The sequence below is a fragment of the Papaver somniferum genome, chromosome 11, assembly GCF_003573695.1.
Source record: "Papaver somniferum cultivar HN1 chromosome 11, ASM357369v1, whole genome shotgun sequence".
In the NCBI taxonomy this organism is placed as follows: Eukaryota; Viridiplantae; Streptophyta; class Magnoliopsida; order Ranunculales; family Papaveraceae; genus Papaver; species Papaver somniferum.
Window position 1 is genome coordinate 127,954,415 of NC_039368.1, and position 6,358 is coordinate 127,960,772.

The 6,358-nt window shown below is 36.4% G+C and overlaps 1 long non-coding RNA gene across 6 annotated transcripts; it reads right to left on the minus strand.

Moving 5' to 3' along the window:
- Window positions 1-400: 400 nt before the first annotated feature.
- On the minus strand, window positions 401-5,948 carry LOC113320355. 6 transcript variants are annotated; one of them, XR_003346061.1, is made up of 13 exons: window positions 5,492-5,948; window positions 5,243-5,396; window positions 5,086-5,151; window positions 4,792-4,989; window positions 4,360-4,563; window positions 4,182-4,258; window positions 3,980-4,095; window positions 3,619-3,731; window positions 1,771-1,974; window positions 1,590-1,678; window positions 1,374-1,447; window positions 823-1,047; window positions 401-696 (listed from the first exon to the last, which is right to left on the minus strand). It is a non-coding gene; the product is annotated as an uncharacterized LOC113320355 (long non-coding RNA). The 6 variants fall into 6 exon arrangements; XR_003346062.1 differs by having other exon boundaries at window positions 1,595-1,678; window positions 5,086-5,396; XR_003346063.1 differs by having other exon boundaries at window positions 823-1,232; window positions 1,595-1,678; window positions 5,086-5,396.
- Window positions 5,949-6,358: the final 410 nt, after the last annotated feature.

The following is a 6,358-nucleotide window of genomic DNA, read 5'->3' on the forward strand; positions in this document are numbered from 1 at the left end:
TAATAGCCGTTACGTAATGAAACAGCAACGATTTACCTAATTTTATGGTGGCGACACGTGTCCAATTTGTCACAACAATCAATTCTTTCAGGTGTGAGTGAATTTTGTAACGATACTGTCGAGGACACGTGTCCGTTTTGTGACGGCTACAATAACACCTATAAATGTTACCTACTCTTGTAACGAATCTAAGAATGACACGTGTCATCCTCTTACGTCAACACTGAGATGACGACACGTATTCTTTTTAACTCACTCTTTTTGTTACAATTAATTCTGTGACAGTTAATTGAATTACAATTAAAAAAAATTGATAGTCCAGGTCTATTATCACGGGCCTGGACTTCCAGATTACAGGCCTGCAACACAATTTATCCAGAAACACAGGCCTGCAATACAATGAAACCTGAAATACAGGCCTTAGGCCTTCTCAATCCGCAAACTATCCACATTTTAACACTCATGTCATACACTAGTTAAAATTAGTGAAGGCATTGAACTTGTAAGTTCTATTGATATGTCTTTACTCTGCAAAATAATCACCACTAACACAAGAAATTTATTTATTTTTACAAAAATTCCATGAGACTGAACCAGTAGATTTTTGAGAGTTGTTTGACTTGTTGCCTCTACTTGGTCTTTCCTGCCATGGGTTAAGTCACTTGATGCTCACTACCACCTTCTTACCAACAGCACCTGCAAACAAGTTGACATTTTCAGTACTAGAATAATGTTCAATCTGAATAATGCTCAGCAAAAAATGAATAATGCTCAATCTGAAAGAAAAAGGTTCAAAATTATTCATACAGTCTAGAATTTTACCTGCCACACTTCACCATTCATATCTTCAATCGCTAACTAACTCGCTCAATTGAGAAGAAAGGTTCTGCCACCACTTCCTTGTTGAGAATCTTCCTTAGACAATCTAAATGCCCAAACTCACTTTGAAGCTTTAAACCACTAACAGGATACATACATTTTCAGTAGACATAACACAAACTCCTATGAGGTAGTACAAACTGCATCACTAGGATCAATTTTGAGGTCCTGTAAAACAAACCACTTAAACAATCAACACATCATTTGGGAAAGAGACTGTTTGAATGGAAAGAAACCAAAAAATGTTCAAAACATCAGTTTCTCCATTAGAGAATTATGGCATTCGTCAGCAACAAGCAGATGCCAATCAATCCACATATAGTTATTGCTGGACATTTTCATGCCAAACACATCTAATCAGGAAAAATAGGCAATATATCAGTAAATTATAATGCATACATGAGAGAAAAAGCAGAGCAAAATCACTAAAAGCCAGCTTTATAAGAAAGCTTAAAACAATGCATCAAGAAGTGAAACACGATGTAGTTACTAACCCGCTTAAGCAGTATCTTTGGATGGAACTCATACTTCTTAGGGCCCTTTAGAGTAGGAGATTTCCGTTAAGGGCCTGCAAGTTGTAGCAAAAAGTAATTAAGCATACTTGCCACTCTTTCAACCTAGAATGCAGAGAGACGAGGAATGAGGCTTGACATTTGACAGCTTATATATCCTAATTGCCAAAGAGGAAATATGCTTTACTGAAAAGACACCTTACTATCTCTGGAAGAAGAAAGGCATTGTAATCTGTTCTGAAGTAAGTGCTAGCATGCCTACATCTTCCATCACCAATTAGGATGATCTACAAAAATTAAATTATCTCAGACTGAGAATTGACAGTACTGGTGGATGTTGAAAATGAAATTTTCACATGGAAAAATAAATTAAACTCACATTCTCTTGAGAATGGAACTGTCGGGTTGTTTTTTGCCTCACTTGAGCTGATCTTCTTTCCCATTCCACGGTATTAGCCATCTCTTTTTCTATCTCTTTCAGTTCCAGAATTCTGTTTAGACTTTCGGCTAGAAGAAATATACTTTCGCTGACCAGGAAGTTCAGAAAGTTCAAATACACTCCCTTCTCCTCTTTTTTGGCAATCTGAAATAACAATAACAAGAAAAAGTGAGAAAGCAAAAATATGTGCAACAGCAGAAGGTAAAACTCCTCAATCCAATATATATAGCATAATAAGAGAATACATATATGATTTTAAACAACCTGCCACAAGTACTTGATAGACGCATTTATGTGTCTAATATAGCCCCATTGTATATTGTGTTAGTACCCATTTTTGTACTTATTATGGCTTTTTATGTCCCTGTAGGTATTTCCGGAGAAATAAGCTTTTGCGGCGAAATTGGCTAAGAAAGTGGTTTTTGCGCTCGTGGGAGAAAATTACTATACGGACTCTCACTTTGGATAAGGGGTAACCTAATTACTAAGGGGTGACCCATTTCCAGGCAGCTGTTAAAGGGACACCAGAACTGGATAGGGGGAGGTCTTCTTCAAATTTCAAATACTGGTTTTTGGCGGGAAAGGCCATGCATATCGATGTTGAATTTTGATCCGATTGTTGGAGCTGTTTTAGGGAGATTAAACACCGGAAATTGATTGGGCTGGACGTGATATGGATATAAAATTCTAGTATGGATGATTTCATGGGCTTAATTGGGCTAGAATATCCGGGAGAAGCAATCAAAGTTAAAACTGAGAGACGTGTCCTGTTGTGCACTTTCAAAGATTTTTGAGAGATTTCTGGAGGACTTTGACGATGGATTAACATGTACACGGTCTTATTCAAGTCTAGGGAAGAGTTTGGTAGCTATTTTATAGCTAACAGCACGTGAAAAAGCTCAACAGAAGGGATTATTCTCTCAACAGCGCAGAGAAGAAAAAGAAAAGAAAAAGTCGGAATTTATACGAGATATTTGGGGTCTGTGGGATATATAAGAGTGGTTTCAAGTCATAAAAAGGGGTTAGAAAAGTTTAGAGAGAAATAGGAGAGAGTTCAGAGCCGAAACAAGGAAGATACCATTGATTGTTGCTGCTGCTGCTGCGAGGAGGAAGAACGTGAAGAACAGACTCTCCAAGGCCGTCGTTTATCAACAGTGACATCGACTGTCCTCTGCGGGTCGTAGTTCTTCAACAGTGCAAACAGCGAGCTCTCTGTGTCGTTGTTATACAACACTTGTGTTCTATCGATTATTTTCAGCACTACCCCTTTGTAACAGTGACGCTGCAACAGTACAACAGCGTTACAAACTTCAATTATCAATTATTTTCATCAATAAAAACACTTATTTAGCCATGAATACATCTAATGAGTGTGTTTTTGAGATGAGGAGCTAAACCCAATCCCAGGGGTGACAGAGGAAGCCATTCTCACAATAATTATGTGGTAATCTCTATTTTATTAATTTATGTAATATTTTTATATGATTAATTGCATTGATAAAAATGATTTAAATGGTTTTTATTAATCAACTGTGTTTTCCCTTGATAATGCATGCTTAGTTTTAGACTCTTGATGCATTATACTTGTGATTAACATTTGATATTTTGGAAAATCTACTCTTGGCAATATTTAGAATCAACCCAATTATTTAAATTGCATAGTAAAAAAAAAATTTAGATCACATAAGTATTGTTGATTGGTGGAATCTTAACCCCTATTTCTCCATAAAATTTTACTTCAGTTTGCTATTTTTCCTAAATTTTATTTAAATCTAGAAATTTTGTTACCTTCACAAGTCTGAAAAGACCCTGTTTTTACCACTACTACAATCACTTTTGATAAACCATCAGTACTCCAAAAGTTCAGCAATATTATGACGTATGTTGAACTTGTCATAAAACTGCACAAGAATGGTACAACAATCAGAACAAGAAACATTTAATCTCTAGATACCAGATGGGTAACATAATAATTAAGAAATTCTTCCAACAAGGTGGATAGCATAACATAATAGATTTAGGAGATAAGGACGAGAAGCTAATGAAGATGAATCTTTGTTTTTCATTTGAAGTTAACGGAGATTACTCTCGATAAGTTGTACTGAGAATCCCTTGCACGCTCTCAAAATAAGATATATATAACACTTACCCTGAGTATGTGATCCAGTAAACTCAATGTCAGCGTAAAGCTTCAAAAGATTCCTCACAAGATACTCCACGACAAATTAATGACCCTCAAAAAGGAAAGTTGTTGAAGATGAACCACTACACACCAAACCAACATCCAATAAACTTATATGACTGACACAAGATTGTGTATTGTAGCCAAAGCAAAACTGTTCAAGTGATACCTTCTTTCTGGCATCCAGCAGATCAAGACTTCTACCATCTTTCCCATAAACATTATGATGAAGTTCATAAAATCATCCTGATAACAGCAAAAATTAAGATCCAAAGGCATAGGCTAATTCACAAGAAAGCATAACAGTTGATTATTAAAAACCATAGAAAGGCGTTAAGAAAGACTACCAGCATGAACCCATCATTCGCTCTAGGTATCCGAGATGCAAAAATGAGCAGTTCCATGGCATCTTCGACACAATGTTCAGGCATACAAGCAAGCTCCATAGGACAGCACTATGGTAAGGGCATTTTGAACCCGCCTACAAGATCTACCAACCAAACAACCCTCAACCGGTAGAAAGAGAGTGCAGGCTGAATAAATGATCCATCCTACAAAATACAAGAAACCCCATTAACGACCATAACTTATAATAAAGAGTAATAAAAATTACTTTGACAATTGATAATTGATCAGTTATCCAAACTTCATAGCTGATAAAGATCACTTTCAAATAACAGAAAATGGTTTCTAGATTCTACTTTTCACTATCTTATCTCCACTTTTCCTTATAATTTTGCATAACTTAACCAATCTTGTTGGATATTTGTAGCACATACCCTCAATATCTGTGCTTCATAACACAACTTCTCCCGAGATAAAAATTCAACTTCTTTGTCCAGAGGATCTATATTCGCCTGGAGCTGTGGTGTGGCAAAGAAAAGCAAAGCAAATTGGATGGGATGATCAAAGGCATGAGCTTTTCCCCTACCTAAATGATATATAAATGCCGATGCATCCTTTGCCACATTGTTGTCCTGTATCATTACACCAATTTTCAGAAAATGAGTCATAAAAATCAAAACTTTGTCAAAATCAAATCGAATTTCACAAGAGGGGGAGATAGAGACTACCTTGTATTCAGATTTCTTGGTGGGTATAAAACTCTAACCCATTCAACAATTATCAAATGCACAAACCTAAATAGTCAATTCCATTTATTACTCAACTGACGAAAGTAAAGCCCTCATTCATATTCACAATATAACTGCATCCTCCACCTTCCCTTACCAATTCAATAACAGCACCAGCATCAATTATGTCCATAACCTTCCCTCTTTTCTGAGCCAACTCCCACTGCAACACAGTTTCATAATCATCTGCATCTCATCCATTTGGACTAAGCAGTGTTAATATGATACGACCCATTTGTGTTCTCCTACACCTGATCAAATAGAGCAATTGATATCAAAAAATATAAAAGAAGCGAAACATAAAACATAGAAGCAAAAATACATGAGAGTATATATGAAATCAGACCTTTTTTTGTTCAGACAACACCTTGACCATCTGGGTTGTACCAAATTATCAATTAAATCCGAAACCCTCGACTCACAAATTAAATCCAAACCAAAACAATAAAAAGAAAAAATGAGGAATGAAAAATCTGGAAATGAAGTACTATGAAAATAGAGAAAAGGGTTCTGTTCTCAATCTTGATTTGAAGATCGAGAACAGATTTGATGAGAAGATAAAGTTTAGTAATCGCCGCCAGTTTTCATAAATAAACTCTAAAACCCTATTTCTACAAACTCAGCAGCTTTGAGATTCAAAAACTTCAGCAACAATAGCTTTAGGGTTTTTTTACAGAGAGATCTATTAATCTACTTCATTAAAATTTTGCGTATAGGTTCAGTAGAGGTGGTTAGGGTTTTCTTCAGAGAGGGGCGGAAGAGACGACTGACGAGAGGAAACTGAAGAAGAAGAAGTGAAGAGAGAGAATTCTCTTTTTCTTTTTTCATATATATAAAAATATTTGGATAAGGTGATAAGGTGCACTCGTGATATGTTTGGACGGTAGAGCTTTAGACCAGGTCTCGTGGAGGTTACCGGCCACTTTCCAAACGCCTTTACACCTCATCCTGAGAAATGCCTGGTTCTTGCGGGTTTTTTCAGAGATATCCAGAGACGGCTAATGGTTGGCCGTTTTAAGCCAAAAAAAAAAGGTAAGTAATCAACCGTTCTCCAAATAACGGTCAATCAACAATCGTTCTATCAAAACGGTAATCCATTAGCCGTTCTCCTTATCTTGACCAGTCCAACCCGATTGAACCGGCTAATCATTGCCCGTTCTATAATTTCCCTAAAGTTCCAGAGAACTCGACTTTGGCTCTTCCTCTTTATTGG